General features: G+C 42.5%; 1 long non-coding RNA gene across 1 annotated transcript in view; it reads left to right on the forward strand.

Moving 5' to 3' along the window:
* The first annotated feature begins 231 nt into the window (after positions 1–231).
* The window catches only part of LOC109294576, a 15,184-nt gene continuing 2,556 nt past the window's right edge, over positions 232–12,859 (forward strand). The window contains exons 1-2 of the long non-coding RNA XR_002096573.1: positions 232–307; positions 4,231–4,310. This is a non-coding gene — a long non-coding RNA (uncharacterized LOC109294576). The remainder of the gene's footprint in view (positions 308–4,230; positions 4,311–12,859) is intronic.

Raw genomic sequence — 12,859 nt, forward strand, 5'->3', positions numbered from 1 at the left:
TCAGCATCAAGACCAGGCAATGGAAAGCTATGGGCTTCATCCGGATTTCATGAAAATCAAAAGTTGTTCATATTAACAGGAGTTGGATTAAGCCCCAAAAGGGGGGAGTACGGATGTAACGTAAGTACTCTGTCTTTCATTAATTAAAATGATGGGTCTTCCTGTGATATATTAGGCAAAGCAGGGAAGTGTGGAAGCAGGAGCAATAAACTTGGTGTTTTGGTTTGTCTTTTAGAAAAGCATCAGAGATGAAACTCAGCTAGAAAGTGACCACAAAGTAATCCTTTGGAATCTGTACCTGGCTCAGGTAAAAGAAGTGTAATGTAAGATTTGGTCTGGTGGGAACTTTGATGTGTGTGCGCATGCTGGAAGTAGGAGTGCTTGGAAGGAAAAACCTTGCTTGAGACTACCCAACCAAAGCTCTAAGAAAAACTATTTTCAGTATTGTACCAATTAATTTGCTATGGGCACCAACAGTTCCAGAGCAGTTTAGCACAAGCTTTCATATGATAAGTGTTCACAGGCTAAGAGATGGGGTGATGTCACTCAGGGTCAGATCAAAGTTGGGACATGGCAGAAACATGTTTCATTGGCTTTCTTGTTACATTGCCAACAGGCAAATTGGAGCTGCCACCATCTTAACATTCACAATAATCTCCAGCAGGAATGAAGCAGATTTCTCTCCAAGACATCTTGCTTATAGGCTTGGCAGTGCTATGCTGGCTAGCACTACGGATGAAAGGGACTTGGGGGTCATGATTGACCACAAGATGAACATGAGCCTGCAATGCGATGCTGCAGCTAGTAAAGTGAGCAAAATGCTGGCTTGCATCCATAGATGCTTCTCAAGCAAATCCCAGGACGTCATTCTCCCGCTGGACTCGGCTTTGGTGAGGCTGCTGCTAGAGTACTGCAATCAGTTTTGGGGTCCACAATTCAAAAAGGATGTGGAGAAGCTTGAGAGAGTCCAGAGGAGAGCCACATGCATGCTCAGAGGTCAGGAAAACGGACCTTATGATGAAAGGATGAGAACTATGGGACACTTCAGCCTGTAAGAGCGCAGATTTAGGGGTGATCTGGTGGCCGCCTATAAGTTTATCAGGGGTGTTCACCAGGATCTGTGGGGATGTCTGTTCACCAGAGTGCCCCAAGGGATGACAAGATCAAATGGTCACAAACTCCTCCATGACTGTTTCAGGCTAGGCATAAGGAAGAACTTCTTTACTGTCAGCCCCCCAAGGTTTGGAACAGACCTGCCGCTGGAGGTGGTTCAAGCACCTACTTTGAATGCCTTCAAGAAACATTTGGATGTTTATCTTGCTGGGATCCTATGACCTCAGTTGACTTCCTGCCCCTCGGGCAGGGGGCTGGTCTCGATGGTCTTCTGAGGTCCCTTCCAGCCCTAATGTCTATGAGTCTATGAAGTCTATAATTTATATTGCCAATTAGTGGGATTTCCCTTCCTCCCTTCAGGTCTGATGTCATAGGATTAAAGGAGGTCATTTAGTCTAACTCTCTGCTGGAGGCAGGGTCATCCCTGACTTAATCATCCCAGTCACGTGTCTGTCCAAACTGCTCATGAAAATTTCCAGGGATAGAGATTCCATAGCTTTTCTAGACAGCCTGTTCCAATCATTGAAATGAAGGTGCTTTTGTCTGTGAAAGCACTAATGTCTATGAAATCTGTGAAATGAAGTAAGAGAGGACAAATTATGCCGGTAGGAGTGTCAGGAGGCAATGAATGAGTTAAGTTTAGTTCTGTGAGCAAAGGGAATTATTACTCAGTTGCAGAAACACCCACAATATGGTAGGATTTTCTAAAAGGAAAAAGTGCGTTGATCTTTGGCCCAAGGAACTTTCAGTTCCAAGGTAGACAGTGTCCGTGTCTACATGAGTCACTGACTGAGCATACCCAACTACTAAATGACTTTGCGGTAACTGGTGTTACACAGTAGTGTCCCCAGCGTGCTTCATGGTGATGCTGATTGCACAGTAGCTCATTACTACTGCGCAGTAGCTTCATGGTTTGTGCCCCACGACACTACTACACAGTAATAATGAGCTACTGTGCAGTCAGTGTCTCATGTAGACATGGCCAGTGAGTAGGAGTGAAATGAAGCAGTCCAGGTGACAATTAGTCAGGCCTTTTGCAACACAAGGTTATGTTATCATGTTTTAGTTTAATGGGGCTTATAAACTCCTCGGACTTCGTGTCATCCATGACATATATCACGATATTAAAAATGGAAGCTGTTAATGGTATGTATACACAGGCTTATTCATTCAGATTACCAAGAGCATACATGGTCTAATTATTTTCATTGTAAACAAGAAAGTATGGAGTGCTTCCGTGCATGAATCTCTAACATTGAATAATTCTTGATAAAAAAGAGGCAGCCCATATGGGTGAGCAGATGAAATGCTGATAAACATGGTGAAACAGAGCAGATGCATGAATCATGCCAAAGGATCTGCATTCCTAATGCTTACTGCCCATTAGGGATGTGCAAAGTTTCACCGGGTGTTTCATTTTGATGCTATTTCGACTCATTTTGAGGTCGAAACAGCAAAATCAAAATGAAACAAAAGGCTTCAAAACAGCCTCAAAACAAAACGAGGGCACTCGAAATGTTCAAAAGTTTTTTAACTTTTCAAGTTTCGAGGCTGGGCTTGCTTGCAGGGAAACAGAAACTAAGGAGAGGGAGGGGGAAGAGAGGGGAAGAACTGCTCTCATATTGGCTGTGGAGCTGGCCAGTGACTATGATCCCTCCGTAAGCAACCTTCCAATCCCAGTGCTCTGGGGGAGGGATGGAAAACCAGCTGCGCCTTAACACACACACACAGTTTTGCTTGTCAGCAGCTTGCATTGCAGTTTCCCAGAAACCCCTGTACCTATCTCCTTGAAACTTGGCTTTGTGGCCTCAACGGGGGCTACCATGTCTGCAGTTTTCACCCTGCTTTGCCTTAACACACATGTGACATGAGTTTTGCTTTCAAGATGTTGAGGTGCAGTTTCCCAGAAACCCCTGTACCTATCTCCTTGAAACTTGGCTTTGTGGCCTCAACGGGGGCTACCATGTCTGCAGTTTTCACCCTGCTTTGCCTTAACACACATGTGACATGAGTTTTGCTTTCAAGATGTTGAGGTGCAGTTTCCCAGAAACCCCTCCACATATCTCCTTGAAATTTGGCAGGCTTCATGGCCTCAGAAGGGGCTACCATCCATGCAAGTTTCATTAAAACAGGCAAGAAATGACAGTTACAGGAAGTTTTGTGCTTCCCCATTATAGCCTACAGGTGAAACATCGAAACAGCGTCGAGTGAGACAGTTTTGACGAAATGAAATGGAACAGTGCTTTCTAAATGAAATGAAACTCGAAATGAAACACCGTCCCATCAAAATGGTGAAATGAAAGTTGAAACGAAATGGTGCTGTTTTGCACAGCCCTACTGCCCATGAGGCGGCAGAATTAACTTGAATTATACACCTCTGAAACTCAGGGTACTAAGTGCACTGATAGCATTATAAAACTGAGTCGCCGGAGATATTGCTATGGAAGGAGGTTATTATTAAGAATATATTGACAGATAGTAGCATAATACAGGTTCGGATAATCATAAAGTGGCATTTTGGCTTGCTACCCCGGCTAATGTCATTTAAATAATGGAGTAGAACATTAGTGTGACAAGGTTCTCTGCAGTGACTTGACTTCTGTTGGACAAAATAATTGATGTAGATTGAATAACTCTACCTACTGGACATTAAAGTAGGATAATGACAGTTGCTTATTATAACCTGATTGACTTACTGAATTCAGACTGGATGGCATATTTTAGAGCATAAAAATCAGAAGTCTGGTCACACATATTTAAAGGTGTATTACCTTTTATGAATTACTGGCTTAACTTGTTTATTAGATAATTGCCTCTTTTCATGGGCAGGAATAAGGTATCATAATATCCATTTTGCTGCTTGATGTTACTGCCCCATCTTATATAAAAGCACCCATATTAATGCAAAATCTCTAATACCTTGTCTGGTACAAGTGTAGAGAAAAGAATTTATCTTGAATAAGGAAATCATCCTGAGTTATAACTAGTAACATATGCACAGTCTTTTTTCTATTACATAAAAAGGGTATCGCTTCATATTAGGTTGCTTACAGCCATATAATACTTCCAAAACCCCCTGCCAGTATTGTTTGAGAATCATATGTTTTGTTTCCCCAGAGATTTTCAGGGAGTATTGAGCAACAAGTAATAGTCCCATAACCTAAATTCATGCAGCATCCAGCAGCGCTGTCTCTGAGGTATGTAGAATTATGTTTCACAAAATGCATTTATTGTTACAACCATCTTTTTCATACTTCACTTGTTAAGCTAAGTAATGACATGTGGAGCTCCTCACACTAAGGCAGTAACAGTTCTTTTGTGTGGTTCGTTCTTGTGATCCTCTCCCCTCCTACCCCTGCCCCCCGCCCCATAAATATCAATATTCTTTAAGGGTGTCATTAAAGGAAGTCTTGGTGACAAACTTATAGATATACTTAGATAAGATGGTTTAATAAAAAAAATCTAGCTATTCTATTACCAGAGAAGAGACAGCATAAAACAAAAGCTTCCTTGGAAAGACTATTGGGATTATTATTCTTTCTTTGAAATTCAGACCTTTAGAGAGCATTAATGCCACAGAAAATGTATCTGTAATCCAAAATTAAAATGAATTTCTAAAAACTGTCATTTTCTAAATGGGGCCATGCTCTGTATATATATATTTCTCTTTTTGCTGACAAATTTAAAATCTTAAGACTAGGTTCTCAGCCAGGGAAATGGAAATGTTGGGTATCTGTCTTACACTGAAATAACACTTTTAAAGCATGCTTTGTTGAATGAAACTAGCCCATAGATTCCTAAAGTCATCCTTGAAGTCTCATCTGTCCCCCCAGCAAAGGAAAACTGAATGTCAGAATGATCAGCGATACCTTCTAAATCAAAAGGAAAAGGGTTGGATTCTCAGCTGCCATAAATCAGTGTAATGCCATCAGTGGCAGTAAACTACTATACATCAGCTGAGGATCTGGCTGTGAAAATCTATGGAAATGAAACCTGCTAAGTTTCTTAGCTGTATGCAGGTAGCTGGCTAACGTTCTTTAAAAGTAAATGAAATTATTTTTTGAGGCGCATAGTCTGATTTTTGGGTTTGGTTCTTGGTCCTGTGCTGTTCAACATCTTTATCGATGTTTTAGAAGAGGATGTGGAAAGCACACTGGCCAAGTTTGTGGTTGATACTAAGTTATGGGGGAAAACGGTCACAGTAGGGAATAGGATGTTGATACTTCTCTAACTTGCACCTCTCCCCAAGCCTGCCCTATCTATTCAATAAAGCTATCCATTAGCAAGCCTACATGCTTGAGAGGGTTTGGGCACACCTTTTAGCTCCCTCTTCCCAGCTGACTAAGGGAGGCTACTTTTTACGCTTCAGTGTAATAGAAGCACTACAAGAACCCAAGCTCTACAAGGCCTGTGTATCCTGGACGGCACAGGGCCCAGACAGAGACCTGAGTCCAGGTGGTGGTGGTGGTGGTTACCCCAGGCTTGCGGGTGTGCTGCTGGGGTTTGGCCGGTTATAGGTACCCCAGGGGAGACACTCGGAGCTTGGTAGCTGGTTGGACATAGTGAGGCGGGTGGCTCAGTGCAGGAGTGCCCCCTACTGGCCCTGCACAGCATTCTCCTCCAGATCCTTTTTTCTATATATAAACAAAAGCTTACAAGCAGTATTAAGTGATGCGAATCCTCCTCGGAGACTTCAAAACCTTGTTAGAAGGAGAAGTAGATGCATGGAAGGAAAAGTAAAGTCAGCATCCTGAGTATGTAGCATATGTTTTCCTGTGTGTGCAATCCTGTGACATGGTTGGGATGGCATGGTTAGTCAGGGATGATCCTGTCTTGAGCAGTAGGCTGGACTATGACCGTGTGAAGTCCCTTCCAGCCCTATTTTCCTATGAACCTATGGTGCTTTAAGCACTGCCCCAGTATCTTTTGTTTTCTCCATCTTATTTCCCCAGAAAAGCAGGGCCAGGTTTTTAACAAGCCCTTCTGCTGTTGTTCTAGCAAACCCCAATTCATAATTGTCTCTGAAATGAAAAATGTTTAGCTTGTTGCATTTTGGCACTGTACAAAGTTGCTCGGCCTGTGCCTCCTGCACAGAGATCTCTTAGCTCAGATTCTGTGAGCAAGAACTTCTTATAAGAGATAATTTATATTGCCAATTAGTGGGCTTTTCCTTCCTCCCTTCAGGTCTGATGTCATAGGATTATAGGAGGTCATTTGGTTTAATGCCGTGCTCAAGGTAGGGCCATCCTTGACTTGATCATCCCAGCCACATGTCTGTCCAAACTGCTTATGAAAATTTCCAGGGATAGAGATTCCATGGTTTGTCTAGATAGCCTGTTCCAATCACTGACCACCTTCATAGTCAGAAAGTTCCTCCTAATCTGCAGCCAAATTTCTGCTGCTGAAGGTTGAGGACATTTCTCCTAGTCCTGTCCCATACAGACACAGAAAAAAGCCCAACTCTATTCTCTCTGTAATCACCCTTAAGGTATTTGAGAACTGTTTTAAACCCCACCTTCAGTCTTCTCTTCTGCAGACTAAATAACCCTAGGTCTTTCAGCCTTTCTTCAGAAGTCATGTTTCTGAGGCCTCTAATGTTTTTTGTTGCTCTGTTATTTTTTCCAATCTGTCTACATCCCTCTTGGAGTGTGAGGCCTGGCACATGACCTAGTAATCCAGATGAGGCTTAACCAGTGCTGAACAGAATGGAAAAAAGACTTCCCTTGATTTGCAAGTGACATTCCTGCTAGTACAGCCCAGTAGATTGTTGGCTTTTTTGCAACAAGAGCCTACTGTTGGCTCATCTTCAGCTCTTGGATACTGTAACTTCCAGGTCCTTCTCTGCCGTACTGCAACCTAACCAGTCATTTCTCAGTCTGTATTTGTGCATACAATTATTCCGTCCCAAGTACAGGATATTGCACTTGTCCTTGTGGAATCACATCTAATTGATTATGGATGATTTTTCTAGTATATCCAAGCCATTCTTAATTGTAGCCCTACACTCCAGAGTGTCTGGACACAGTATTCCAGGCAAAGCCTTAAAGTAGAAGTATCACTTTGCTTGATTCACAAGTGATTTTGCAACTCATGCTCTTTTGTTGCTGTTCCTAGGGATTATCACATGAGCCTTCAAATACGAAAAATTGAGTTGCATGAAGGAGACAAGCACTCCTTCATGTTGGTACTTTCAGAGCTGTATTTATAACAATGGCAATAAATACGCAGCTTTCTCTCATGGAAACAGAAGTACATTAAGTGACAGTGTTTTCACTAGCATGGGCCCCAGGGACAATGAGACAAAGAAAAAATTATACAAGAATATAGAAAAACAGGTATTCCATTCAATTATTCATACTTCCATTGTGTTTCAGTTTTTGAAATGGCATAAATTGTTTGAGACAATTGTTTGACACAAACATTTTATTTTGTGGGTTTTCCATCCCTTTTGTTTAAGGAAAACCAAAAAAGGCCATTTAAAATGGAAAGCTAGGCTAAGAAATTCCAAGGGAATTAGGCATACTTTGGAAAATTAGGCACATCTTGGAAGCTAAAGGGATTTGGTAACTGCCTTCCTCTCTGGCAACATCTTATCTCTAATGTCTGTCTCTAAAATTCATTTTTAAGTAGCTTAGGGGTAAACAGAAGATGAATTACATTTTTCCCTTGAGGCCCCTAGAATGCAAGTCCCTTCATTGAAATTGTATGTTGAAAGGAGAGTCCTCCAATGACTGAATAGTTTTCCAAGTTTTGGGGAGAAAGAGAAGTGAGATGAAGACAACGCTGTTGTTGGATTAGTATGGTCTGATACACTCAGAAAGCACACATTAAAATATATTTGCCACGTATCTGCTTTGTGAGTTCCAGGAATTTTAGATAAGGTGAATAGTTGGTGCACACATTTTTAGGTAAGGTGAATGGTTGTATACTTTTAAAATATACATCTGGGCTTTGAGCTCCTTTTTTAAAAAAAAAATGATATGATCTGGAACAGGAGTTCTCAATCCTGTAACGGAATCTCATTTTACAATAGAAAAAACATTTTGGGATCCTTCCTTTTTCCATCTAGCCAGAAAGAAATGAAGTGATTCTGATATATTGTGTAGCTACTTAGTAATAATTTATTAATAACATCTGTTGACCTGAATAATGGCTGTCCAATATTGGATTGGGAAAACTATTGTCACCTAAGGATTCTGGCTTGATCTACTCTTAAGCTTACCAGACGTGTTTGATCCAGAAAGGGAAAAGTTTGAGAACTAACAAGAACAGAAAGCAACAGAACCCTGGCAGTCTTGCAGAGAAAAAGTAATTATTGAGAGAGCTGTTCTGAAGAAAGGGCAGTGCTGGGGATCTCCAAAAACGCTAGGTCAACTTCAGGATACCCTTAGGAGATGGTAATTAGTGGGTGAGAGGGACAAGTGTGAGAACTTTTTATTTTAAACTACTTTTTCTGTTATATTCTGTTCCTACTATGAGAAAAAGTAATAAGTAAGTTTTACAAAGGCTGTCTGATTACTGTATTCACAAATCACCTGAAATTGCTAAAGGAAAGAACCATGAGTGGCAAATACAGTTAGCCTTGCTGGGCAAGCGCAGCTGATACATTGGGGAGCATAGCACAAGGGTCTGATCTCAAAGTGGGAGAACCAGAATTCCACTTGACCTGAGGTTAAAAAAAATGAGGCTTGACTCTTAGGGGAGAGGAGAGTTGCTCTGTAACCATTAGTCCTGTAACTATGACAGGTTTTGACCCTTGGGTCTGTTTAATCTTCTGACTCAACAACAAGATATAGGTTTGATACAAGAACTGCTAGATGAAATTCTTAGATAATGATATTTGTCATTTCTGGACTTAGTTATGGAACTTCATGGGCTACCCATTATGCTGGCTCTTGCAAACCACTGGACTATTTATATACAGGGTGACCATACAGGAGAGTGGGAAATCAGAAATGGAGATGGCTGGAATGTTTTTCCTATTTAAAAAAAAAAAAAAAAAAAAAAAAAAGGACCATTTCAGCCAAAACGGTCAGTGGCACTACTGCAGGCAGAGGTGGGGCAGGACAGCGTGGTGTGCTGGGCTGTGCCATGCCATTCCATGTCACTCCACCTCTCCACCCCTGTGTTTCTGGGATGTTCATTTTAATTCTCCCCAGCTGGCTGGCACTGGCCTCTGAAATTCAGGATGTATGGTCACCTTATTTATATAGGGTAAGCCATCCTCCATATTAACTGCTACTGCACTAATGACTAGGACAGTTATTTTTGAAGCAACCTAACCACTGCTCTTCTAAACTCCAGTAGGATATGATCAATGATCATATTTATTGCTCGATATACCTGCAGAAAATGGACTGTTATGTGTATGCTTAATATCTACAGAAAATGAAGTGCACTGTGTGAATGTGTGGGATGTTTTTTTTCTGCCTAAGTCTTTATTTATTAGCCAGTCTATAATAGATCTACAGAATTTTGTTCTTTTGGTTGTATTCAGATCTGCAGTCTTTGATTTTTCAACAACAAACTATGTTAAACCAATCACAGCATGAGAGATTTCTGCATTTGTATGAGCAAAGGAATTTATTACGCTGAGGACCATGAACAAATGCAAATAAAATACCTGAAAGTGCTACTTCTTGATTCTGTGTCATTTTCTAGTGGCCTGATAAAGGGAAGGCAATCCAGTATGTTAATAAATTGAAAACAAAACATGATTAGTTCACTTCTAATGAAAACCAGACCCATTTTACAAAGATATTAAAATAATCTGCAGGCAATTAAATGCTTTTTAGAACTGTTTTCTGGCTTTCAAATGGATAATAGTGTTAGGAGTTCTGGTATGACACTTTATATAGCTTAACTCAGAATCAAAATGTCACTATGTAGAATAAAACCTAGGAAGCTGGATATTACAGTAATAGGTATAATATAAAATCCTATATTTACAAGGTAGAGATAAAACTTTGCAAAACTTTATATCATCTGGGTATGGGATGCCATGTGGTTGAGGTTTCAAGGTATTTTACCGTTATGATTAGGATGTAATCCTTTACAATGTGGGACCATAGGTGGCAGAGGGCCAGAGAAAATGGGGATTAGTTCCCCCCAAATGCAGGGCAGCAGTAGTGGCACAGGCTCCGGGCATGGGCTCTGGGTGGCTACAGCATGGTGGGGAGGGGCCCGCACAGACACGTAACCACAGCCTGCTGCAGGAGGCCAGGAATGCAGCAGCATGTGGAGCAGCACCCAGCAGGCAAATCTGTGAAGAAGAAGGGGTGTGGGGGGGCACATTGAGGCCCCCCATGGTGAGGGAGGGAGTGGGGCAGGGACTGGGGTGAGTGAGACCTTAGGGAAGGCCGTGGGTTGGTTGGAACCCCAGGTGGCTCATCCAGGGGCACAGGGAGACTCCTGCCATTGCACACACCCTGGGCAAGGCACAGGGGGCACATGACCCCTGGATTTGTGTGTGAAGCAGAGGTAGGCTGCCACTGCAGGCTGGGCTCTGTGCCCTGCAGATGTTGCCCTGGGAGCCACGCAATCCCATTTGTTTCCTGCTGCCGGGTGGGCCGGGGCATGGTGCAGCCAGCGCATGGCTTTCAGGGCAATGGCAGCAGGGTGCAGAGCCCCACCCCACAGTGGCATCCCGCCTCCGCTCTGTGCACAAATCTGGGGGGCATGTGCCTCTTGTTCCTTGCCCTGGGTGTGCACAGCGCCCCCCCACCATACCCCTGGATGAGCTGCCTGGGGCTCCAATTATCCCACGACCTGCCCCGGGGCCCCATTCACCCCAGCCCCTGGCCCAGCCCCTACCTCACTCCCTTCTTCACCATGGGGGCCTTGATCTCTCTCCTATGTGTCTTCCCTCCCCCATGCCCCTTCTCCCTCACACACTTACCTGCTGGGCACTGTCTGTGTAGCAGCACAATAGAATTATCTTTTAAGTTTTACTCAGCCCCCACAAATAATATTTTCTCCCTCCACCTGTGTGGGACCTTAATAAGGTTGGTGGGAAAAGTCAGATGTTCTGTATGATGATTTGCAGAGTAATTTCTAGTTCCCTGAAGTATTTTTTAAAATGTAAAATGCCCTTTTAGCTAGCAGTTGCTCAATCATTGTATGCTACTCTTTTCCTTTCTTCTCTATACCAGTTATAGGGCCACTGCATGAGTTCCTGGAGCCCAGTGTCTTTAAAGTACCAGCATGGAGCTTAATGGGTTGATCTACCATCTCTCTAGAGTCCCTGAAGAAAACAAGATATTTTAGCCTCAGTTGAAAGGCTGAAATGTGGAGTTTGGCAGATTTATAATATGCTTTATTTCTAGGACTGGTTGGTAGAAAATTGGGTTTTTAGCCAGATGACTATTTTGTGGCAAGTATCAGCTTTCTGTAGAAAATTTCACTTTTCATTAGACACATGATTCTCCTTCAGCTTCCCCACAAAAAAAATCTCCAAAATGCCACCATGGTTCTTTACAGGATTTGAAGATCATGTGCTGTCATACTGCTCCTTTATACTGAGTCTCAAGGGTGTTCCTGTCCAATGACATGCTATGACCATGATTTACTGACTTCTCTCAGTAGGTGAGGAGAGCATCATGGGGAGAAAACTGTGCAAAATCTGACCCAGAAACCCAGTCTATAAAAGAAAACAGGAGCATGAAATACCAGAACTACACCAGGAATTTCAGTGACATTTCAGAATCAAAATATGTTGGGTTTTGGCTGAAATAGGAAAGGAAGATAAATTTGCATTCTAGATGGAAGGGGGCCGTGCTGCAAAAGCTGAGTGGATGAACCCCAGGATGGAATACAGGGATGCTCTAAACCATTACTGAGATTTTTCTCCAGTAGTCCAACATTGAAACTTGAACAGGATTAATTGACATAAAACAGGAAAGCTGTAGGGCTAGATTAAGACCAGTGACGTCTGTGGAGTTTTGTGCATGTAAATGATCCAGAATGTGGGTAACTGTGTCATGAACTTTATTTGGGGATAAAAAGTCTACTTTGGGAGGTTTATGTCTCCTAATATTAAGGAGGGACTGTTGGCAGCTGGGTAGATCAGGGAATGGGAAGACAAAAGTCCTCTTTGACTTTGAACAAAAACCTTATCTTGCAAGTTGGTCAGTTAGTAAAATAGATACTGAATTTTTATGTACCTTTCTTATCTGGTGATTGTGAGAATTAAATAATTATTGTGTTAGTTATTTGAAAGGAAGCCCCCAAATGTTTGCTATTCTCAACCTTTCTGCATCTTTAAAGTCTCTCCCAAAATCATATTGTGACCAGAGGTCTCAAACATGAGTGAGGTCTGTCCTGAAGTGAAGTTGTCATGTTGTCCATGCAACAGAAATCAAGCTGAGGAAAAAATATCAACTTTCATTAGAAAATAAATGCCTCTAGCCCTTACGGCTTTAGAGGGCACCCTTCAAAAATGAGCTGAATGTGTAAGGGACCTAAGGGACCCCACAACCCCAGGGGGAGGGGAGTTCAGGAAGAGTGATTGCTCCACAAGGGAACGATCCTCAACGCACAACCTAATTCTATTCCACCTCGGAGGAAAGGCAGCAAGAGGGCACAGAAGCCTCCTGGCTCTCCAGGGATCTAGCAGACCTCCTGAGCCTAAAAAGAAAGGCCTACAAAGGATGGAGGATGGGATTCACCTCCAAGGAGGAATATTCTGCACTGGTCCGGTCCTGCAGGGAGCAAACCAGGAAAGCCAAGGCTGCAACTGAACTCCAAC

The sequence above is a fragment of the Gavialis gangeticus genome, unplaced genomic scaffold, assembly GCF_001723915.1.
Source record: "Gavialis gangeticus isolate Ggan-Ray unplaced genomic scaffold, GavGan_comp1, whole genome shotgun sequence".
Taxonomy (NCBI): Eukaryota; Metazoa; Chordata; order Crocodylia; family Gavialidae; genus Gavialis; species Gavialis gangeticus.